The sequence below is a fragment of the Diabrotica virgifera genome, chromosome 3 (assembly GCF_917563875.1).
Source record: "Diabrotica virgifera virgifera chromosome 3, PGI_DIABVI_V3a".
In the NCBI taxonomy this organism is placed as follows: Eukaryota; Metazoa; Arthropoda; class Insecta; order Coleoptera; family Chrysomelidae; genus Diabrotica; species Diabrotica virgifera.
The window spans coordinates 266,511,819-266,538,298 of record NC_065445.1 but is presented as its reverse complement, the minus strand read 5'-3'; the positions used below and the strand labels follow the sequence as shown (position 1 = coordinate 266,538,298).

The window sequence follows — 26,480 nt, the reverse complement described above, 5'->3', positions numbered from 1 at the left end:
CGAGTTTCGGAAACATATCAAATTTAATGATGTTATTACTACAGCAAATGAAACTGCAGAGAAACTGGATGTGGAGGCCACTGATCAACCAACCACGCAGTTACAGAATACAGCTTTGCCTCACTCCACGCATGATGTTCACGTAATCACGTATTCGGTGTGTTCACCTTCAACTCTGAGGTTTGCAATCTGAATAGAGATTTATTTTCAAGTTTACCTGTATCTTTAGTTATTTATGTTACGCCAAAGATTTATTTTTACTTAATTTAAAGTTTATTTTCTTGTTGCATATATGAGAATTTTTAGGTATTTAGTTATTTTTGTTTGGTTACAATAAATAATTGTTCATTTTAACGTGACGATTTTAACGAGACGATTAAAAAAAATGCGTATTTTTGGGCGCCATTAAATGTTTTGCACACAGGCGATAACACGTGCTGGCGCGGCACTGCATAATCATTGTGTGACGTCGCCAAAGAGGCTGCAAGAAGTGAGGTTAAGAAATGGCTGATAATGAATCATCAAAATAAATGGAGAGCCACTCAAGAGCAAATCCAGACTAAGAAAATAATTAAAAACATAGACAAAAAACTCTCGGACAATTTAATGAATCTCAATAAACGAGATGATTAAAATGGTAACAGAAATGGAGACTGGATATTATCGTTCAACCGTTGTTTAACATTTACTGCGCAACTTTATTTCAGAACCGCCCCCTGTGCTGAATAAACTTTTGTCATAGCATGTTCAATATGCATAAAACGCATCATAGCGTATTCGCGGTGTGCAAGTACTTGGAAGGGAAACGAGAAACGACCGTGCGCGAGTCGCGGAGAATATTTCAACTATCTTAAATAATTCATATTGTCAATTGAAATTGTCAAATTGACGTATATTTCATACCTTCTGTCATTGAAGCAGAAAAATTATATATTGCTCCACAATATTGATATGATATGCAATTATTATATAAAGGTATATTTAATTAATTGTATTTTGCTTGTAGTACTGAATTTTAATAACTAATTTTATTTACTACATACAATTGTTTACGTTTGCATAGCATAACCTGCATCTTATTTTTTCTTATTATTTTTTTGGACTATGGCCTTGACAATTATCCAGCAACCAGGACTAATATAATTGGCCAATATAATTAAAAGTGCGAATAAAAGTACAGAGCGTAGAAATAGAGGTCGCTTTGCCGAACTTGCACGGTCCCAATATTAACGCATTGAGAATAGAAAACAATTATTGTTATTATTTGTTCTGGGATTCAAGTAAAACTATTCTTCTTCTTAGCGTGCCTGTCCGTTCCGAACGTAGGCAATCATTCTGGCTATGATGACGTTGTTGGTTGCTATACGGAATAGTTGTGTTGAGGTCTTTCTACACCATGCTCTCCGGTTAGCAAGCCATGATATTCTTCTTCGTCCTGGTGCCCTTTTTCCTTCAATTTTACCTTGGACTAAAATGCATTGGAGTAGCTCGTGTCTGCCTTGATTTCTCAATATATGTCCCAAGTAGCAGCTTACGGCCCTTCAAGATGTTGATTAAATTTGCGGTTATGTTCATCCTCCGTAGTAATTCTTCATTGTTGACTTTGTCTGTCCATGGTATCTTCAGGATCCTTCTGTACCGGGTGTCCCAATACGAATGGCTCTCGGCCATATCTCAGAAACCGTTTATAGTACAGCTTTGAAAAAAAAAATATTTATAACAAAAGTTGCCTCGGGAAAAGCCTGGAAATTATTTTCATAATTGTAGGTTCACCGCTAGAGGGCGTAATTGAATATCAAAAATTAAAAAATCAAAATTTTACAAAATTTGCCTAACGAAAGGGCACTGGAAATCCGATCATCATATTCTTCATAAAATTATGCGCATATCTGATTTCACAAGTTTAAGTCTACCTTTACAAATAAGAGGTGGGGGTGAGTGGGAACCTTGTTATGAAAAAATGGCTGTAAGTCCGGTTCTGCTAAATCAAAATTTGCAAACTTGGTCTTGTTGAAAACAGCTCTTGTTCGTTAATGTAAGAGTTATAATTTCTAAACTGCCTATTAAGTAATATGCCAGCTAGGAGGCGTTATTTAATTATTTTCAGAAATCTAGTTTTCTTTGGAAAATATTAAATACAAGTATTCATTAGATCAAATTATCAACAGAATAGGGAAAACCGCATGTCGCATGTCGATACCTTTTTTCTATCTCGAGATATCTTAACAAACGTATAAATTTTAAACATATCTGTTACTGTCACCGGTAAAAGAAGTTAAGGAAAGGTAGTGTGCTGTGGAAAAAACAAAGAAACATTTTTTAGACGTCAACGTGTGTTAATTAAAACAACAATAGGACAAACAACACTATAAAATATAACAAAGAAATAAAAACAACTACTTAGTGACGACTTAAATGTTCAAAGTATGGATCATAATTTGTATTTTCGATGCAAGTATTTACTCTTTCAGAGTATATTGAACAGCAGTCACAATTTCTGCTCTCGCAATGCTGCGAATGGCGTTTGCTAGCGGCAAAAACAAGGTCTTTAATCCGCCTCCATAAATAAAAGTCTATGGGGTGTATTCTGTAACACTTCCGTTAAATTTTAGAGACCTCTAAAATTTTAGCGCCCGCTAAAAATATTTTGGTATTCTGTAAATCATGCATCCGTTAAAATCATAACCTAAACCGTTAAAACACCCGCTAAATAAAAATATTCTAGAGGATGTCAAATCTTACCCGCTAAATTTTTAGCAGTCCGTTAGTTAAATGGGGTTTGATTATTTTTGTTGGGTTATGTTTATGTGAATAGTAGTTTGCTATTGTTGTATTATAATGGAGATAAATATTTAAAAATGGCAAATGGCTTTTTATAATCTATTTGGTGAAGAAGTAATAAATAATAATGAAAGGTAAATCTCAGTTTACTTTACAATCGACACATTACACCTATAACAAAATTCAAAGTTTTGTTTCTTTTTGTAGAGCTGAATTCAAATTACAACAAAAACAAAAAGTACATAATTGACCTGAAAATAACTACAATTACCATTTAAAAGGAAGTAGGTACCTACCTACATACCTAGAAATGTGATTGAAAAAGTGTTGAAATCAAGATGTTTGTCAAAGCAATTAAATCCTTTTAATGCAGGTAAAATTATTTAAAGTTATTGTGGAACATTACAAAACATACCAATAAAAATGTTTATAAAGGTTCCAGAAGGTTTAGAATCAGATGAGGAAGATGACCTTAATGTAACTGAAAACAGATCATTTGACCAAAATTAGTGTAGAAGGGAAGAAGAAATACGATATGCAATTTTTCAGCAATATTTGAATGTATAACTTGATAAATAAAAATGTTTAATTGGAAAATAAGAGTTTTACTAAAAAATAATTAAATAAAATAAATATGATTTTCTAGCAAACTGTCACTTTCTTCTTCTTTCTTAAGATTTTTGGCCCTTGACCTTAGACAAGGAAAGAGAGCCCTTGACAGTCAGTTTTCGGTCAATTTCTAGGTTAAAAGTAGTTCAAAAACAGTGATGTGGGAGAGAGGGGATGTGACCTACGGCGACGCAGATGGGATCGCTTCCGCCATGTTGGATGGAGCTCATGTAGCATTAGTAGTAGTGTAGCGTTGATGCCTGTAAAAGTTCAATTTTTTAAAGTTTTGAGTGAGTTTAGGGTTATTTATTGATAATAATAGTACCATGGCTTCGTGTGCTTTTCTTCTGTGTACAAATAACAAACGAAAGAACCAGAAAAACTCCAGGGGATAACATTTCATAGGTTAGTATGCACCTACAAACAGTGTACAGAGCCGTATTACTTCAATTGTAGTAATGCTGCCTGTAAAAATAATAGGTAATTTTTTAACTGGGTTTATATTATGGTTGTAGTTTTCCCAAACATGTTGAAAGGAGAAAGGCTTGGGTACAGTTTGTACACAGAGAGAATTGGGAACCAGCCACCAGTAGCAAATTGTGTACGAAACATTTTGCCGAGAGGGATGTAGATCGGACTTCATTAGTTTGTATTCGTTTGCGAGAAAACGCAGTCCCTACAATTGGTGAATCTCAGGTAACAATAATTATACATATTAAAAAATTAAATAGGTTATTAGGTTGGTTAGAGACCTTGATATTAATCTCCACATGGTATGTTTTCTGTTTTTTTTCAATAACTTTTGATTTGTAGTAACTTTTCAAAACCCAAGAGACATTTTCATACGTTGTCATATTATGGGTAATTTTTTCTCAGTACATACAAGCTTTTTACGTTCTTTTTATGTGTACTACTGTGTACTCTGTGCATACTCTTCAAAGTGCATTTGAATCTTGTATTATCACTTAGTTTCATTTTACTTATTCTTACATTTCCTAGTTGTTTTCATGTATTTATTACCTATTTTATATAGCTACCAAAACTTTTGTCGTTTTATCGAACTTTTTCATTCGGATGGTATATAATGTACCTACTTTACTTTTACGGTAAAGATTAGGAAAATTTTCATGTTCTTTTCTTTAATTGAGTTCTTTTATTGTTATTGTTCTTCTTTTCATATTCAGGATATTAATTTAAACCAAACTTCTTCTAGTGGTGTTGAATCTCAATAATTTTTGTTTGTAAAGCATTATATTTTGCAATTTTCATCTTTTTGCATTATTACACTGATCTAATTATGATAAACATTATATTTAACAACCTTTTTTATTTAACAATGCCCTAATTATTTATATATTACTGTTTTATTATTTTATGTTTACTAATATTTACTTCTTAGAACAAAAAATTATCAATTGCTTAAAATATAATACTGTTCTTCGTAAGAGTCTGTACTGAAAGGTGACCGTGAAACGGGATCTTTTAGAAATTTGGTGTAGGATTATGGTGCTTTGAAGTATGATTGTAGTTTAGCTACGAGCATTTGCTATTTTCCATCTTTTGTAAATCATATTTATGCTTATATACATATACATACATTTCGTTCTCTGGTGTAGATCCTTGGTAAGCATTTGATGGAAGTAACATTTGTTTTATATATCACTATCTCTCTTTCTTTATTAACTTATTGGTTAAGGTTTTTAGGACTAGTTTTAGGAAGTTTCTAAACCCGTTGGTGTAGAACTTTGTCTTATTCGGGTGATCGGTATAATTAGTACTTATTTTGTAATGGTTTATCTATATTTGAATTTGCATTTCTTTGTATTATATTTTACTTGTATTATTTTTATCACCGTATATGCTTTTACTCACATTATTATATGGATTATTATTATTACCTTATTTTAGGTACTCATTATCCAGAGTATTGGTGTTTTGTTTGAGATTCATTCGTTTGCAGCTCCACTAGCTTGTATATTAATTTATGTAGGATATGATATCCACTATATATATACTTTAACTTTGGTTATACACCTTTTATCTTATATAGAGACATGAATAATTGCATTTGTATGTTAAATACCTACATTATTTAACTTTGATTACTAGTCAGTTAACTTATTTATCTTTGAATATTACTTACACTTGGATTATAGGGTTTTTCATCGATTGTCATTTGTTTCGAGCTTCTGTCAGATGTTGTATAATCTGTATATAATATTAATATACACGGATTATACGACATGTGACAGAAACTCGAAACAAATGACTGTGAATGAAAAGCCCTATTAATTAAATTTGATTATTACTTGATGATGAACTTTAACTTTGACTATTAGTTAGACTTTATGCTATAAGTCTTTATGATTTTGAATTAATTACATACTTTTTTAAAGCACATTCATTTTTTTCTCCAGAGATAGATACTCTCTGCAGTCATTTATTAATAATAAATGAATAATTTTAGTGTGATGAATACTACAATTCATTGGGTAATGTTTTTTTATTCTCCCCAGAGTAACACCTGAAAATTATTTTGATACTTTGAAATTTTTTATGATTATTAATTTAAACTAACTACAGTGGAACCTCGATTATCCGTCTCTCCATTAACCGTCACCTCTGTTAACCGTCAGGGTAGGTACATATAGAAGTTTTATTGACTACATAAGCAAAAACTTTAATGTAAACAAATAAAAAAAGTTAATTTGATTTGTGATGAGGACACAAACGGCTATCCATTGCTGACAGATAAAGAAATCGTTGAAATGGCAATAAATGTGGACCAAACAGATTCAGAAGCTGATAAAGACTTGGAATTTGACTGTAGCCATGTTGATGAACCTATTGTAACTGACAAAGGTTTGCGTAAATAATCTAGAGAAGCTGTATCACATATGCAATAATTCATCGAGTGGAATTCTCAACAAGAAGAAGCCAATAAAGTAGATTGCATGATCTGATGCCGATTAAGAAATTCAGCCGTCGCAAAATGTGAAGCAACAGTAAGAGAAACAAAGATTTCAGAATATTTTAAATTGATTCGATTTTACGAACACAAATCCCTCTTATATTGTCAAACAAACCATACAAATGAAATTTGAGAGTTGTACCATGAATTTTCATTTTTTTTAATGTTCTGTTAACCGTCTTTTCGATTATCCGTCATACTCTTGGTCCGGTGCCCTGACGGATAATCGAGGTTCTGCTGCATATTCATTGACTTAACTACTGAACGATTACTACTGCATAATATGCAGTAGTATATCATAGTATATAATAATATATTATATTATTTCCTGGTTAGAACTTTCTGTTCTTGTTTTCTTTATTTCTTGTTAAAATTAATTTATAAAAGCCAAAAGGAGCTTCAAAAATAAAACATTTTTATTCATCAGATCACCTTATTCTTTTGGGGTAAGTGTCTAGTGTACTAATTGTACACTGTACAAATTTTCCTAAGCCTGTATTAATTTTTTATAACCATTTTTTTATATACCTAACCTCGCATCTTCTAAAAGCATGTGTTCTGATATTTTAATTTTAAATATTTCTTTTTTGACTTACATATCGTCGCCTTAATACTATAACTTGATAACTCGAAATTAGTAGTTTTGAGATAAACGAGTTTAAAGATTTTAAGGATATTTGTGCTGCTGCCATGATGTTGGTAAATACGGAATTCACTCTGCGGCTCTAAAATACTGTTCCTTAACTTTTTGGCAACTGATCTATTTAGAAATATGGTGTAAATTTGTTTTCCAATATGGAAAAAAACATGAAAAATTAAAGTTATCAACTTTTAGCACTACCATAATGTTAGCATTTGGTAATGTCGCATGTTGTGCTAAGTCGCATATAAGTGAACTTTTTAACACAACTAATATTTTAAACATTATTTTGTTGAAAATTAGCCCTCTGTCATGGAGGTTGCCAGATCTGCTAACAATTCTCGAATTTTTGCATTAAAATGAACCGAATGAACACATAGCAATTATGTGGTAAGTTCAATGGTTTCAGAGAAACCCGTGCTAAAACTAGATAACTCGAGTTATCTAGTTATAGCATTCAGTGTATGTCGTATTCACGATTATTTCGATTAAATAATAGCTTGATAACTTATCTTGTCAAGTTTTAGCACTGAATATTAGTGGCATTTCAGTTTTATCAACTTTCGTCAATCATAAATAAATACCTAACCCATTTGAAGTGAGCTATCAAGTTTTTACACAATATGGAGGCAAATAAAATACATCGTGTGAACTAGTTATCTCAAAAACGTCAATTTTGGAGTTATCAAGTTATAGTACTAAGGCGACGATATATGCACGTGGTTAATCAGATAATTTTAACTAAATAGTAAGAATTAATAATAATTCCATTTAATGTATTTTTGTCATCTGCTACTCTTTCTGATTATTTCTTAAAAATGGCAGACTTGGCATACTTTGGTTTCTCTACTTCTTGATGTCTGATATGTATTTTATTTTCTAGTTTTTGGAAAAAATCAATATTTCCTCCCTTCGGGAGCCTCCAGCCTCATACATCACTGGTGGTGCTACTTCAAGGCAAAAAGGAACAGGATGCATCCAACAGAGAGCAGCACCCAACATCTCTAGTTGCAGCGACCTGAGGCCACAACATCTGCCCAGGTCTACAAGTCTACAGCAGTACCATTCAACATCAAGGAGTTACCATCGAACCAATACCAACAGCTATAAGTATAATCTAAAAATTGTTAGTTTTTGGCAAGGATTTGAATATATTATGTTATTGAATTTAATAAGTCATTATTTTAATTATATCTTTATTGAATAATAAACATGATTAGTTAAAATATTGTTTTGTTTGCTTTCATTCTAGATTTTCAATGTTCATATTTTTGATTAAGACAAGGTGGACTCACAACGTGGCAGATTGAGCTGGTCTTGGGTAAATGATAACTATCATAGTTGGTTGAAATGTTATTTTTCTATATTATTTGGAGTAGTTTATTGTCTGGAGTAGTTTATCGTTTCAATACTAAAAGTATATACAGTGCGTCCATAAAGTAACGCATAAATTCATTATTTCGTAAACCGGCGACTTTAACGAAAAATTCCGAAACAAGTCGATTTTTATTTTTAAATTACAATTTTCTGGCAGATATGTCATACTAGTGACGTCATCCATCTGGGGGTCAAACGTCATAACATAATCGATGAATTTTTCAAATGAGAATAGGGGTCATGTGATAGCTCATTTGCAAGGGTATGTAATTCTCTATTTACTAATACAAACAATAACATAATTATTTATACAGGGTGTCCAAAAAGATTTGTTTAATTAAATTAATTGAGACAAAAAGAAAAAAGTATGTAACTTATTTAATTCAAAATTCGTTTCACTTTTGTCAGAAAACAGGAATACATGTACATGTTTATTTGACAAATAATAAATATTGCTTTTCGCTTAAATTCAATGTTAGAGCTGCCACCCACCTGCCTCTTGGAAGTTTAACATTACGCTTAAGCGAAAATCAATATTTATTTTTTAAATAAAACATTTTTATATTTTTTGGCACGATCTTTTTGTACCAATTAATTTAATTTAAAAAACCATTTTTGGACAGCCCATATAATTAATTATATTAATGTTTATCTTATTGAATAGAGAATTATATACCCTTTCAAATGAGCTATTACATGATTCCTATTCTCATTTAAAAAATCATCGATTGCCTCATCACGCCAAGATGGATGACGTCACCAGTATATGTATACCAAAAAATCGTAATTTAAAAGTAAAAATCGACCTGCTTCGGGATTTGTCCTTAAAGTCTCCGGTTTACGAAATAATGAATTTATGCGTTACTTTATGGACGCACTGTATAAAACGTAGCTCTACTTCAGTGAGTTTTTATGTTTATTTAGTACTTATTTTGTACGCTTTTTTATTTCTTTTAAATATATATTATACAATTTTTAAATCATATCATTGACCGGCTTTGTACATTTTATGAAACTTTACTTTAATAAAATTTTATTATTATTATTATTAAATTTGTTTATTATTATTAAACTGTACTTCAAAAGTAATAAAAATGAAACTAATTTTATTCCAAATAACTATTATTATTAATCTACCTCGATGCTGATTCGAAAATAAAATAGTAAATCGTAAATACAACTTGAATTAATTTGAATCCGGACCTGCCCATCGCCATATTACATGGAGCACCAAGAGCCGACAAGTGGTCCCATCTAAAATATACAGACCGATCGCTTGCGTCTAATCCCCTCTCTCCCACATCACTGTTCAAAAACGATCAACGTGCGACATTGCCGTATTTGTTCCAAAGCCTTTTAGAGGATTCCTCTAAAAAATATTATTTTAGCGACCCTCTATAATATGTGTTGATAGAATGTCAATCTAACCTAAAAGTTTTAGAGGACCGTTAAAAGTTAAATTTTAGAGGCCTCTTAAATTTGTATACGAACTGCTAGCGGTACATCTTCCAGAAAAAGAGGCAATTCATTCCTTAAAAAAATTAGATAGCGTTCACCAATAATAGCATTATCAAAAAGAAAGGATCCAATTATCTGACTATCACCAGATTTAACTGTTTGTTGTGGGGACGGTTTGGTATTTCACTTTTATTTAGGTATGGGGACTGGGGACGGATTAAAGACCTTGTTTTAGCAGCTAGGCCTACTCGAGAACAAATGATCCAGAGAATACGAAACCCCATTCAAAGCATTTCGACGGCAGAAATTAAGACTGCTGTTGAATCTACTCTTGAAAGAGTAAATGCTTGAATAAAAAAGGATGGGAATAATTTGAACATTTAAGTCGTCACTAAGTAGTTGTTTTTATTTCTGTGTTATATTTTATAGTGTTGTTTGTCTTATTGTTGTTTTAATAATTAATTATATACGTTGACATCTGGAAAATGTTTCTTTATTTTTTCCACAGCACACTACCTAACTTCGTTTACTGGTGACAGTAACGGTTAGGTTTAAAATTTACACGTTTCTTAAGATATCTCCAGACAAAAAAAAAAAGGGATCGAAATGCGGTTTTCGCTATTCTGTTGCTAATTTGATCTAGTTTTGTAATACAGGATTTAAAATGCATACTTGTATTTAATATTTTCCAAAGATAACTAGATTTCTGAAAATAATTAAATAACGCCTTCTAGCTGGTATATTGCTTAATAGGCTCTTTTGAAATTATAACTCTTACATTGACGAAAAAGAACTGTTTTCAACAAGACCAAGTTTGCAAAATTAGATTGAGCAGAACCGGACTTACATCCATTTTTTCATAACAAGGTTCCCACTCACTACCACCTCTTATTTGCAAAGGTAGACTTAAACTTGTGAAATCAAATATGCGCAGAATTTTATGAAGAAAGCGATGATCGGATTTCCAGTGCCCTTTCATTCGGCAAATTTTGTAAAATTTTGATTTTTTAATTTTTGATATTAAATTACGCCCTCTAGCGGTGAACCTACAATTATGGAATTAATTTCCAGGCATTTCCCGAGGCAACTTTTGTTATAAATATTTTTTTCTCAAAGCTGTACTATAAACGGTTCCTGAGATATGGCCGAGAGTCATTCAGGCTTCAAAAGCCTGAAGTTTCGATAGAGTTTCTACCTTCAATGTCAACGTTTCTACTCTGTATAGAAGCACTGAGTACACGTAACGTTTGAGGAGCCTTATTTTTGTTTTTAGAGTGAGGTCACGGCTCTTGAACACAGAGCTCATAGTCAAGAATTGCACTTTTTGCCTTTCCGATACGAATCTCTTGAGTATTGTCCCACGACTATAACCAAAACTATAACTATTCGATTAAGAAGATTAATAGACAAAAATATACATAAATTTATGTATATACAAACGCTAAAATTAGATTTTGATTAGTTTCGACATTTACATTCTTCAAGAAACTTCGATGAAAGCGTAGGAAATTATTATAATAGGTATTAGTTATGTAAACGTTTTGAGAAAGTGGTCCAACCTGTAAATGAAGGTATCGCCGCCGCGTTAGAAATCACTAAGATTCTGTCTTTTATTTCTTAATTGTTACGTGACAATCGACTCATACGCACAGAATCAACAACCGCGAATTTAGGAGGTTATTTTGATATTGCGTAAAAAAATGTGAAACAGATTATTTTCACAGTGAAGGTTATTTTCGTCGGATTAAATCTATTTTTAGAATAAAATATTAAAAAAATATATTCCGATCATTACAATAAAATTTCTCAGGTAACAATTTATTGAAATAATTGAAAAAATTTTAGGCAAACTTAAAATAAAAAAATTCACAAAGGGAAAATATTCTCAGTAGTTGGCTGTATAACTTTTTATTGGTAATTTGGATATAGGAATTTAAAAAATATATACAGGGTGTTTAATTACTCGAAATATTTTAACTGCAGATTCCTGGGCTCAAAATATTAGGTTTTACCCAAATCACTTAACTAAAATGTGACTCCTTACTGAGCTACAGGGGTTTTATATAGAAGCTTAAAAACTATTTGTACCCAATACTTCAAAAATATTTCACATAACTTTGTCATACTTGGCAGGAAGTATGGGTACTGTTAGTACTGTACACCATACTAAATTTTGTTAAACGTTTCTTGCTACTACCAGAGGCGCAAGGGGAAAGTGACTGGTTGACCCTTCCCAAATTCTACGGCACTGGTGGAATTGCTCCAATACTTTCTATGTAAATAATATCCTCTTTATTCGTAACGATAAAGTCATTATTTTTCGAGATACAGTAGAGCGTCGATTATCCGAACGTCGATCAACCGAACGAACAGTTATCCGAACTCCCGACTCCCGCGTCCCGCACTCGAGTACTGGAGTAAGCGTTAGTAATGACCGCTTAAAATATCTTCAATTTTCTTCAACTGTGTATCCAAAAATATGTTGTTACAAAGACTGCACTTTTTTGTTTAATTGCTATTTGCCATTATCAAGGTATAATCAAATATACAGTTAGGTTAGATACATATGGTTTTTATTCACTTGTGGATAAATATGTATGACAATCTCAATATAGTTCGATTATCCGAACAAATCGGTTTTCCGAACACCCATGTCCCCCAATTAGTTCGGATAATCGACGCTCTACTGTATTTGAATTTAAAAATAAAGCGGTAAGTAAGAATTGATAAGCTTATTGAGGTAAAGGGGCGTCACATTGAACATCTGTTATAAATAAAAGGTTTAGTTAAAATGTGATTTTTAGTATTTCCGTGTTATTAAAATTTTTTTTTATTTTAATTATAAGCACAATTTGTTTTTAAATGTTTAATGCATCTATTCGTTTCAAGAAATAAGTAACATTATAGATCAAACTGGCAACAGGTGTATTTTTTCAAAAAACTAATAATGTGTAAAATTATTTATTAAAATCAGCTAAGTACTTTCGGCATTGCACATGCCACCTTCAAAGCTTCGTCTTATAGGTCACAAATGCCTCATAGAAGAGTTGACATATAAATATTAAACAATTATTAGATACAGGGCTAAACCTCTGATCTTAGGGTGAAAATCCTTTCAAATATTAAAAATTCACATCTGATGTGATTACAAATCAATATGACTACCACATGGTACCATGTGGTCTAATGTGGTAACCATCTTAATAATTATGATAGACCTGTTTTTCTATGTGGTTGTCATCTGTGAAGTTGTGGACATTTATAGTTATGTTCTGCCTAACTAATGGTCTTGAATTTTTGCGACTGCATTTTTGGAAGCTTAAGCTTAAGCATTGATTACTTATTCCTATGCAAGCAAAATGAAATCAGTAGACCAGTTTTTTATGCATTTAGTGCGCTCAAAGACGTAAATGTTATCACGGAAAATTATGTAAAGTAACTATAAATATTAAAGTTCATATTTACAAACCTAATGAATAGGAATATTTACTTAAAAAACGTTAAGGTAACGTAAACAACTGATAATATACACACATCACCAATGTTTTTTTAAGCATTTTTGATAAATCGTAAATAATTTCATATTTCCTGTAAAACAACTAATAAAACGAATTAACGAAAAAGAGGAAAAATCTAGGCACAAGTAAATTAGGCCATTTGTGGTATTTTAAAGAAGATAATTAACGGAAGATCTATTAACAACATAAGATATGAAAAATGACACCGTAATTATGGGAAGCTCTGCTAAACAACTCCAATTACTACTAACAAAACAAACGGTTTCTGTGTCAAAAATATGGACTAAAAATGAATATAAAAGAGACCAAATACATGATAATAACTAAGAAAACAAATATACAAACAAACATACATTTGGCAAATGTACCGATACAAATATACAAACGGGTTGATAAATACAAATACCTAGGAACCTGGATTTCAGACAATAATGATCAAACAACAGAAATAAGGGCCAGGATAGAAATAACAAGAAATCCGTTCGTAATAATAAAAAAAATTCTCTGCAACATTAGAACTGAGAGCAAGAACTCTGAAAACCAGAAGCTGGACATTGAATCAAGAACACATAAATAAGCTACAGTCATTTGAAATGTGGTGTTACAGGAGGATGCTAAGAACAACATGGACACGAAAGACATGGAAGAAATCGAACACGGAAGTATTGCGATAAATGGGCAAATAATACAAAATAATAAACACAATAAAAATAAGAAAGTTACAATATCTATGACACGTAATGAGGGGACAGCATAATGAAATACTAAGGCTGATGTTACAGGGAAAGATAAGAGGCGGAAGGAGTATAGGAAGAAGGAGAGTGTCATGGTTGAAGAATTTAAGGGAGTGGTTTAAATGCAGTTCTATAGAACTCTTTAGAGCAGCGGTAGATAGAGTAAAGATAGTGATGATGATATCCAACCTCCGAATAGGAGACGGCACTTAAAGAAGAAGAAGAAAGTAGAAGAAAAATACTTTTTCGGAGTAAATAATACAAAAATGCCACATTCAGAACCATTTGGTACTTACACTGAATTATCATTAACAATTCACAGCATTTCGTTTTCCCTATTGTATACATCGATTAATAAAGGGGCACGATAATTGTCAAGGTCAGTCAATGATAAGACTTAAGATATAACAGGAAAAGGTTCTGAGATATTTAAATGGCATTGGCAAAGATTTTGTGTTTTGACTAGAATCGAAGGTTTTATCAGTTCTTAGAGTACAGAGTACACTTATTGTCAATATCACGTTACAAATCAAATAGCAAAAAATGAAGGTGCTAAGAACTGGAGCCACAGGTCTATTAATTCACAGAAAAATACATAAAAACATATAAAGTATTGACTGCAATGAGCTGTTTATATAAATCTATCATAAGTGCCTCCATACACGGACAGCTTAATGCAGTCGGTGTCGATAGCTTAAAGCTGCAAGGTTGCGGTTGAATTCAACTGCAACTTTGCAGCTTCTAGCTGTCAGTACCGAATTACTGGTTCAAGCTGCCTGTGTATTAGGGTGGTGCGAAAAAAGTCAAGTTGTTAACTCCGTGTCGCTATAGTGCAGGGGCGTCATTTGGGCTAAAAAATGACTGAAATTTATAAAAAATACATCAATATTCATCATAACATCATATATAATGTATTGTATATATAGTGCTTGCCCCCCCAAACAAAATTTCAAATGACTCTCCTGTTATAGTGCGGAAAAGTTGCGATTGGTAATTACAAGAAAAACAAAAAATGAATTATTCAAATCGGACTTTATCTTCCGATCCCGCAACGGGCCTAAAGATTATGAAAAAAAAAACGAAATTTTACCTTTTTTCTTCAAAATTTTTTTATATAACCTCCATGTACGTTTTATTTATCGCTATAGTAAAATTTATTTAGAGTTTGCATGGTTGAGTAACAAAAAAAATAGTTTTACGCATTTAATGAGTATCTTCCGATCCCGCAAGGTCCGGTCAATCAAAATCTATAAAAATTTGAAATTTTTAATCATTTTGATAAATTAAAAAATATTTAGTTATCTCATTTTTCTGTTACACTGTATGGATAGTTTTGTACATTCCAGTCTGGCATGATGTAATGCAGGAACTTATATCTTCATTTGAAACTCTGCGAAGAACTGGTGGATAAGATAGTTTTGCAACATTCCAGTCTATTATTTCTGCGTAGTCCTGTGCTTCGCACACCGCACACATCTTACGGAAAATATAATGTCACTCAAATTCAATAAAATTTATATGAATAGATTCGTTTCAAATTAACGGTCAAATCTTATCATTGCGCCAACTCTGAATTTTCAATAATAAGAGCAGAAATTGATATAAATTAATCTGAAATCAAATGGGTACGTACATAAGTTAGAGATAGAAACAATATTTTAAAATACCCACATTATCGGTACTCCATAAATCAGCGGATTAATTTCACTAATCCGCTTAGGCCCAGCGGGGTTTAAGCTGTTTTGAATAGCACCCAGACTAATAGTGATTGTAAATCACATTTTTATGAACTTCAAAAATGTGATTTCGATAAACTTTATTTGCAATTTGCGCCGTAATTAAACATAATTAAGAGTTGGCGCAATGATAAGAATTGACCATTAATTTAAAACGAATATATTCGTATAAATTTTATTGAATTTGAATGACATTATATTTTCCATAAGATGTGTGCGGTGTCCTTTAAAGTAGGACGAATGCAATTTCTAATACTTTAGCCCTTGGCGTTAGTCTGTCCGGCTTTTAATGCTCTCTAATAGACTGTAATGTTGCAAAACTATCTTCTTCACCACTTCTTCGAAGAGTTTCAAATGAAGATATGTCATTGCATTACATCGGCCGACATGCCAGACTGAAATGTACAAAACTATAGTATTTTTACTACAAAAACGTTATTACGTAGGTCAAAATTTTTGACGTAAGAGAACTGTCAAAACATTAGAATGTGACTTTTCATTATTGCCGTGTTTATAATAAACATAGGAATAATGAAAAGTCACATTCTAATGTTTTGACAGTTCTTTTACGTCAAAAATTTTGACCTACGTAATATCGCTTTTGTAGTAAAAATACTATACGTACATATAATAAACATGGCAATAATGAAAAGTCACATTCTAATGTTTTGACAGTTCTCTTACGTCAAAAATTTTGACCTACGTAATAACGTTTTTGTAGTAAAAATACTATATCCCTGTCACACGCAAGCCGACGAGCGGTGCGTAGAGTTGGTCACGAAAGCATCGTCTAATGTCTAATGTATTATGTGGGCTCCACTCAAGAGATGGATTTATCAGGGCAACACTTAAATCAAGGTCCATGCTGCCAGATTTTACCACCAAATCACAATACAAAGTTGGCGTTTAAAAGCTGGACACAAACAGATCAAAAAGAAATGTACATAATATATTATGTAAACAATGCAAAAAACACACACTCATTCACTATCATTGGTTGGTGGAGAGAAGGGTGTGGGTGGAGCTAGAAGTGCAACCACCTCCTCGTTGTGGGTTCTGGGCTGTCTGGGTTGAAAGTTGGTCACGTTTGTTGCATCGTCTAAAGCAAGAAACCCATTATGAACGGCCAGCACGGCACAGCACAGGCCGGCCCGTCCAAAAACCCATTTGTAACGGCCAGCGCGGCACGGCACCGGAAAAATGATCATTTGCCATAAATGATAATGTATTTTTATTAATAAAATATATACAGAGAGGGGCTAAATTATCGAATAAATTCATTTTCTCTAAAATGGACGGCTTTGGAAGAAAATACCAAAACAGGTCTATTTTTACTTTTAAATTACAATTTTTTCGCATATACAGTGGAACCTCGATTATCCGTCACCTCTGTTAACCGTCAGGGTCCATTAAGTTATATTGTATACACAAGTAAAAATTGAGTCATCAATTCATTTTGTTTGAGCATTGCGATAAGCCAAACGAAATTCATTGAAATGTACACGTGCAGTTATGCCAACACCGCATTTTTTTATGTAAATAATTTTTGTTCTTATTCAGGGCTCTGGATTAAATTTCAATTTAAATAGGTAATGATAAATGATACCATACTTTTAGAGTTCTATTTTTAGAATCGCAAGCCGAAAATAAAAATGTACATCACACAAATTATTAGTTAATATCTGTGTGTCACCATAACAGTATGATTTTTATTTTTTTAATGTTCTGTTAATCGTCTTCTCGATTATCCGTCATACCCTTGGTCCGGTGCCCTGACGGATAATCGAGGTTCCTCTGTATTTCATACTAGAGACGTCATTCATCTGAGCTTAATGATGTAATCGATGATTTTTTTAAATGGGAATAGGGGTTGTGTGGCATCTCATTTGAAAGGATGTTCAATCCTCTATTCAGTAATATAAACAATAATATCATTATTTATACAGGGTGGCCAAAACAATAATTTTTAAATTACATTAATTGACGCAAAAAGAAGAATGTATGTAATTTATTTAACTCAAAATACATTGTACTGCTGTCAGTAAATAGAAAAAAATGTTTATTTCACAAATAAACATTTCGTTTCACTTAAATTAAATCACAAACAGCCTCCCACCTACCTCTTGACAGTTTGAACATTTAATTTAAGCGAAAAGCAATGTTTTTTGCCAAATAAACATTTTTTTCTATTTTCTGACATCATTAGAAAGTATTTTGAGTTAAATAAATTGCATACATTCTTCTTTTTTCGTCAATTAATTTAATTAAAAAAGTATTTTTTGGCCACAAATGAGATGCCACACGACCCATATTCCCATTTAAAATAATCATAGATTACGTCATCACGCTCAGATGGATAACGTCACTAGTATGAAATATATGCCAAAAAATTGTAATTTAAAAATAAAAATCGACGTGTTTCGGGAGTTTTCTCCAAAGCCGTCCATTTTAGAGAAAATGAATTTATTCCATAATTTAGCCCATCTCTATAATATATAGGAGAAAAATGTTATGTATTGTTTTAATTTTATTTTAGAAACGCATCATGGCATCTATGATATATTTTAAAAACTATCGTAAAATAAAAGTTTTTAAAAGACATAAACTACACAATTTTAATGAATATATCATGTTAAAAAAACGAATTCATGGTTAAAAGATAATGTACGTACCTGTCCATTGATCAGAATGTTCGGATATTTGTACCTATGCATTGTCCTTTTTCTTGCTATCGTGATAACCTGGGTCCGATGCATCATACAAAAATGGGTATTCTCTGACACTCTCAATTAAAAGTTCGTCCGTATTATTTCAAAAGAAACAACGCGCTTTCAATTAAAAAATCAACAATATAATATTTTATAACAATTATGACACACTGGCGCCGACTGGCCGTTCCTGGCCGTTCGACTCCAACGGATTTTATTCTACTCGGAGAATTTCGGCCGTTCCGTTTGCGTGCTGGCCTGTGCCGGGCCGGGCTGGCTGTTCATAATGGGTTACGTTGCATTTAAAACTATACAAATGAATTTGGACTGTCCTGTGCCGTGCCGGGCTGTGCCGTGCTGGCTGTTCATAATGGGTTTCTTGCTTTATGCATGTGGGTCGTGGGTCCCAATCAAGAGATGGATTCATCAGGGCAACACTTAGATCAAGGTACAGCCGGTTCCTAAAAAAACTGATACGACTCTTAGTAAGATTTGATCATGTTGAGCAGTGTATTTGATTGATCTGACATTATATTTATTATGACAGACAAATAATAAAATAAACAAACAACAAACAACTGATTACATATTATGTTAATTCATAAATTGTACTAATTATTAAGGTCTAAATGTTTATTTATTTTGAATTCCTGTATTTTATAAATAGTATATAAATGATAGTTTTTACATCAAATAGGTCACATAATTATTGTAAACGTGGATTATACAACAAAACAAATTAATTTTCAATTCAGCCCTGTAACTTATTAAAATAAACATTATAGAAGTTTTCAGGGACTTTCAGCCCACGGTAATAATGTAGTCTCTCATTCTGAGTTTAAATTTTTCAAAAATATTTATGAGTTTTCTCAAGATTCGAAAAAAAAATGAATAGAATTAAAATACATTGAGAATTTTGACATGCGTCACAATTTTGCCTTAACTCAATGTAAAATTCTAAACTGTTGAATTCCAGCTTCCCTAATTATTTGACATCAAAAGACATTAGAAACTATTTGTAGAGGATTGAAATCTGTATTGAAAACAACTGTTAAAATTGGTCTACGTAATTAAACATATTCCAAAATTTTGTAAAAATGTAATACATTTCAGTTTTCAGCCCAAACTTAGGCCACACACAATGCAGTAATGTTCACATTTTTGAACTGTCAATATTTTTATTTTATCATCTATTGTTTAAAAACAATACAGCTGATAAGATACCCTCAGTTGCGGAGAAAGTATTAATAATAAAGTCTAATAACCGTGGAACAGAATAAGCTATCTGACAAATTTTAAGATTTGGCAGTGACATTGACAGTATGTAAATATTAAGTATTTATCCTTCAAAATACACTGCTCAATTTTCTACAAAATACGCTTCAAGAGTCGTATCAGTTTTTTTTGGAACCAGGTGTACATGCTGCCAGATTTTACTACCCAAATCACAATACAAAGTTGGCGTTTAAAAGTTGGACACAAACAGATCAAAAGATATGTACACTTGTAAATAATGTAAAAAACACACACACTCATTGGTTGGTTGGAGAGAAGGGTGTGGGTGGACCTAGAAGTGCAACCACCGCCTCGTTGTGAGTTCTGGGTTGTTTAAATATTATCATACCATATCTAAACAAGCGAAAAGCTTCACAATATAACAGAAAAATGAGATAACTAAATATTTTTTAATTTATCAAAATCATCAAAAATTTCAAATTGTTATAGATTTTGATTATTTTGATTAACCTTGCGCGGATTCGTTAAATGCGTAAAACTATTTTTTTTTATTACTCATCCATACAAACTGTAAATAAATTTTACTATATCGGTAAATAAAACGTACATGGAGGATAAATAAAAAAATTTGAAAAAAGGTAAAATTTCACTTTTTTTCCGGGATCGGAAGATAAAGTCCGATTTGAATAATTCTTTTTTTTGTTTTTCTTGTAATTACCAATCGCAACTTTTCGACACTATAGCGACACGGAGTTATCAACTTGACTTTTTTCGCACCACCCTAATACACAGGCAGGTATTACAGAGCTACGTTGGCAGGTTTAAACCATCATGCTTAAAACCTTGGTTTAAACCAAGGTTTAAACCAGCTGTTTTTTTTCTTAAAAAAACCAGTTAGTTTAAATCTGGTTTTTTTATTTTTATTTTTTTACTGAGCCTCCAAACTAGTGTTTTGATTTGAAGTTTTTACTACAGCTGCCGCAAATGAAGAAAATTAAGATAAATAATTTTTATTTTTTTACTTTTGCACTTATAGTATGGTATAGTTAGACCCAAACCAAGACATCCAAAGTGAAAGTTATCCTCCAACACCAAATTGTTCTATATGGTCCACATAATGTTCAGAAAAAAGTCACACCATTTTGAGCGTCAGGTTTGGGGGGGGGAGAAGGGGGAGAAATCTGCAAATTCGTAGTTTTTTACGCTTTTCGTCAATATTTCTAAAACTAAGCGGTTTAGCATGAACAACCCTCTACACAAAATTGTTCTACATTAAATTTGAAATAAAAAAGGCCCTATGCATAACCCTTCTAAAATGAACGGTTCCAAAGTTACGGAGGTAGTATAGTATAATTGGTCCAAAAAAAGGCCTAACCCAGACATCGAAAGTAAAAGTTTTCCTTCAACACCAAATTGTTCTATATAGTCCACATATTGTTCAGTAAAAAGTTACACCATTTTGAGCGTCCGGTTTGGTGGGGAGATGGGGGAGAAGTCGGTAAATTAGTAGTTATTTTAAGTTTTCGTCAATATTTCTAATACTATGCTTTAGCGTAAGGAATGTTCTATAGAAGAATATTCTACATAAAATTTAAAACAAAAAAGGTTCTATACATAATTGTTATAAAATCAACTGTTCCAGAGTTACGGAGGGTGAAAAGTGGAGGTTTTCGATACTTTTTATATTTACCGATTTCTCTCCCCTCTCCCTCCCAAACCCGACGCTCAAAATGGTGTGACTTTATTCTGAACATTATGTGGACTATATAGAACAATTTGGTGTTGGAGGATTACTTTCACTTTGCATGTCTGGGTTTTTGGTATAGTTATATCATAAATATTGCCCAAAAAATATAAAAAGTATCGAAAACTTCGACTTTTCACCCTCTGTAACTCTGGAACCGTTTTTTTATAACAATTATGTATAGAACATATTTTGTTTTAAATTTCATGTAGAACATTTTTGTATATAACATTGTTTAAGATAAAGCCTAGTTTTAGAAATATTGACGAAAAACGTAAAAAAACTACTAATTTACCGGCTTCTCTCCCATCTCCCTCCCAAACCGTATGCTCAAAATGGTGTAAGTTTTTACTGAACAATATGTGGACCATATAGAACATTTTGGTGTTGGAGGAAAACTTTTACTTTTGATGTTTTGGTTAGGCCTTTTTTTGGACCAGTTATACTATACTACCTCCGTAACTTTGGAACCATTCATTTTAGAAAGATTATGCATAGGGCCTTTTTTATTTCAAATTTAATGTAGAAAAATTTTGTATAGAGGGTTGTTCATGCTAAACCGCATAGTTTTAGAAATATTGGCGAAAAACTTAAAAAACTACCAATTTACCGATTTCTCCCCCCCCCCCCCCCAAACCCGGCGCTCAAAATGGTGTTGCTTTTTTCTGGACATTGTGTGGACCATATACAACAATTTGGTGTTGAAGGATAACTTTCACTTTGGATGTCTGGGTTATGCCATCTTTTGGATCAACTATTTATACTATACTATTAGTTATTTTGAATATTATAACGTTTGATGATGTTTTTTTTGTTATATAATTTTTTTGTGTGTGTACCTAAATAAAAATAAAAGTTGTCTTATCATTTTTTTCATTGTTTATTAGTTAATTTTATAAAATAATTTATTCATTTTTAAAGTTTTTAAACTTTACTTTGTATCAAAAAAAACCTGGTTTAAACCAAAAAACCTGTTTTTTTTTTGGTTTTTTCGAAAAAACCTTGGTTTTTGCCAACCCTGTTACAGAGTAATGGAGAAATAGATGGAGATGCATGCAGTAGAATTAGGGCTGGATGGATGAAGTGGAAGGAAGCGAGTGGTGTGTTGTGTGACAGAAAAGTTCCAATGAAGCTGAAAGGAAAATTCTATAAAACAGCCATAAGACCGGCTACGATGTACGGAACTGAGTGTTGGGCAGTGAAAAAAAAGAAGAACAACGAATGCTTAGATGGATGAGTGGAGTGACAATAAAAGAATAAAATTAAAAATGAGTATATTAGGGGAAGTCTAGGTGTGGCACCAATTGATGCCAAAATGAGAGAGCATAGGTTGAGATGGTTTGGTCATGTTCAACGTCGAGACGTTAATCATCCAATACGAAGAATTGCTGAAGTGTAGATTCCTGGAAGGAGTAGGAGAGGAAGACCAAAGAAGACCTGGGCGGAGACAATTAGGCAGGACATGTTGGTAAAGGGGATTAATATTGATATGACCCAAGATAGAATTGTGTGGATGAATGCAATTAGGAAAACCGACCTCGCATAAGGATAAGGCAAAGAGAATGATGATGATGAAAATTACGTTGCAAATTTGTTTATGTTATCAAATAATAAGAAAGAATAGATAATGTATACTTCCATAAATAAATATTTAAAGAAATCCTTTTAGGTGTTGCATTTTTTGCCCATCAGTATAAATAATGAAATATATGCAGGATTCACAGGTAATTGAGTGATTTGTAAGGACATCGACGATACAGGTTTTGACTTATCATCAAGTCGTTACATTTATTCATTAAAGAAACTGAATAACCCATGAGTGATTGTCGTAAAACCGTAATTTTTGTCTAACGTAACAACAACAAAAAATTAACAATAACAATAAGCTGAGGAATGTAATTGTTACATATTGCATTTACATGGTTTCGGTTTCCGAAAAGACCCTCGGAAAAGGTCATGAGGTGGATTACAAGTCGAAATTGTGTATTATTCAATCATTTATTGGCGTTTTAATCGAGGTTAGAGACTCAAGTTTACAAGAATAGACAATAAGATGGCAAGTTTTTATGATAATTACTCAAAGCTAATAACAGAGGAGGTCGAATATCCAAGAAAAAGTAATAAAATATACGTTATACAAGCTTCCACCGAGAAAATTATATATCTGAAAGTTGCCTCAGGACACAGAGGGTAAAATCATAAGAAATCAGATAGACTATGTTATGATAGGAATCAGGAAGAAGATACAGAAATTCTATCAAATTTGCAGAGAAGTATCCAGGTCCTGCCTTGGCTTCTTACAACCCAGTTGTTACAATCCCAATCCCAAAACAAGGAGACCACAGAATATTTATAAACTACCTAACCATTAATTTACTGAATGTAACATATAAAGTAATGACTGGTATAATTAGAGACACACATTAACAATGTACACATATCAAAGCATAGGAGGATTCCGGTGGTGATGTTGACGGAATTAATTGAAAACAATAAAAATAAATGTAACAAAAGGAACGGTAAATGTTTTATTTATTTTGGTAACAAAAAGGTGTTGTGTTTAGTTCTCGAAAGAGTATGTTGTTAGCGACGACAGGGGTGTGTCTACCTCGTGCGGATGCTGGGAATGAACTGCCTCCTTCGAACCACACTTATCATGTCGACTCATTTTGCGGTTTTAGATAATGACCAGAAAAGCCATAAATTCTGCTTCTGCGTTTTAAGGATGAGAAACTTTTATGGATTTTAAGAAATTGACATGACGAGTGTGGCACTCTGGGGGCATCGTAATCAATTAAGTGTTTCTTTGAAAGAAACATTAATCTTATACAATCTGTTTAGGATAACATTTCATTTCGTAAAACGTGTCCCTCTTAGCATCCGCTCTGTATTTACATGTGAATTTTGAATGACTAATGTTGTTTCGTTTTTGAGAAAAAATAATTAAAAATTAAATAAAATTAGCAGAAATAGTAATTATAGCGTATCGCTATATACGTTATACAAGCTTCCACCGAGAAAATTATACATCTGAAAGTTGCCTCAGGACACAGAGGGTAAAATCATAAGAAATCAGATAGACTATGTTATGATAGGAAGCAGGAAGAAGATACAGAAATTCTATCAAATTTGCAGAGAAGTATCCAGGTGCTGCCTTGGCTTCTTACAACCCAGTTGTTACAATCCCAATCTCATCCCAATCCCAAAACAAGGAGACCACAGAATATTTATAAACTACCTAACCATTAATTTACTGAATGTAAGATATAAAGTAATGACTGGTATAATTAGAGACACACATTAACAATGTACACTGATCAAAGCATAGGAGAAAGCATACCGGTAGGGTATCAAAAAGAACAGGAATATCCACGATAGAAGCCATCCATACAAGCGATAGAGAAAACATGTGTGTACGACGGAAAAACACATATACTCTTTCTAGACTTTCAGACGTTTGACAGACTAAACAGAAGAACAATGATCCTTGACTTACAAGAGAGTAAAATGTCAATAGCCCAATAAATGACCTTTTGGAGTGTAATTTTCAGGGGCAACTCCGAATTGCACGAAAATTTGGATTTACGTTCTACTTACCCTCCACTTCAAAGTTGAATCTGTGCCGTTGGTTGCTTTTACTTTGGGGGTGACAGTCACCCCTTCTCGGGGGGTGAAAAACGCGTGTTTAAAATAAGCCCGGAAATGGATAAATTGACAGATTATAAGCAACTTTAGTTCTATAAAGTTTTTTACGTAAGTCAATACTTTTCGAGTTATTGGTGATTGAAAATGTTGATTTTTCTTAAAAAAAAACTACGTTTTCAGACCGTTTTTCGCAAATAACTCAAAAAGTAAATATTTTATTGAAAAAAATTTTCTTAGGAAAAGTGTAGCTTATAAAAAAACGAAACAAATGGTGTGTCAGTAAAATATATAAATTGAGTAAAAGCAAAATTGTAGCTCATGACAAATACGTTTTTATTCGTCTAATTCCAAATCGAAATAATTCAACGCGAAATCACCGAAAAATTAAGCACTTTTCGGGAAAAGCTTATTACCATTTTTAAAGTATCTAAAAAAAGCTTTATATAATATGTTTTTTACAAAAGTTTCTATCGTCAAAAATAAACGAGTTACACTGAAAAAAAAAGTTGGCCCTTTGTTTTGATAAAAAAAAATCGTGAAAACCTGCCTCTATTTAGCACCACAAATAAAATTAATCGTTACCGCTTTACCATTTATTTTAACTGTATGTATATTGTTTATATGATCTGTAAGTTTGACTGGTTTGAAGTGCTTATTTTTGAAAAAAATTGGTTTTATAGTAAAAAAAGTTTTCTAAAAATTTTTGAAAAATTTCCTTTTTTCAAAATAACTTAAAAAGTATTAGTGATAAGAAAAATCTTAAAGAGTAAAAAAATGTAGGCTTTGTTATTATAAATATGCTAGTTTCATTTTGTTTTTCCGTAAGACAAACATTGGTGAAGATATTTATGGCTGTTCAAAATTTTTGCATACACTCGTGATTAGTGACCCGTTCCAGCTTTTTCAACTAGAACCCTTTCAAAAATAAGCACTTTAAACCGGTGAGACTGACAGAACATATATAAAAAATAGATAAGTAAGTAAATTGTTTGTAAAGCGGTAGCGATTAATTTCATTTGGAGAGCTAAACACGGGGAGACTTACATGATTCTTTTACCAAAAAAAAAGATGGCCAACTTTATTTTGAGCGTAACTCGCTTATTTTTAATGCTAAAAGCTTTTATAAACAATTAAAATAAAGCTTTTTATAAACAGTTTAAAAAAAGTGATAGGTTTTTCCCGAAAAGTGCTTAATTTTTCGGTGATTTCACCTTAAAATATTTGGAATTAGACGAATAAGAACGTATTTTTCATGAGCTACAACTTTGTTTTTACTCGACTGATAGACTTTACTGATACACCATTTTTTTCGGTTTTTTATAA

At 32.2% G+C, this 26,480-nt stretch overlaps 1 protein-coding gene and 1 long non-coding RNA gene across 4 annotated transcripts in view; one reads left to right on the top strand and one right to left on the bottom strand.

Annotated features, from left to right (window-relative positions):
* The window catches only part of LOC114326321 (autophagy-related protein 13 homolog), a 110,428-nt gene that overhangs the window by 54,530 nt on the left and 29,418 nt on the right, over positions 1-26,480 (bottom strand). The window lies entirely within an intron of this gene.
* Positions 3,543-8,229, top strand: LOC114326331 (uncharacterized). The gene is made up of 2 exons (XR_007696974.1): positions 3,543-4,086; positions 7,885-8,229. It is a non-coding gene; the product is annotated as an uncharacterized LOC114326331 (long non-coding RNA).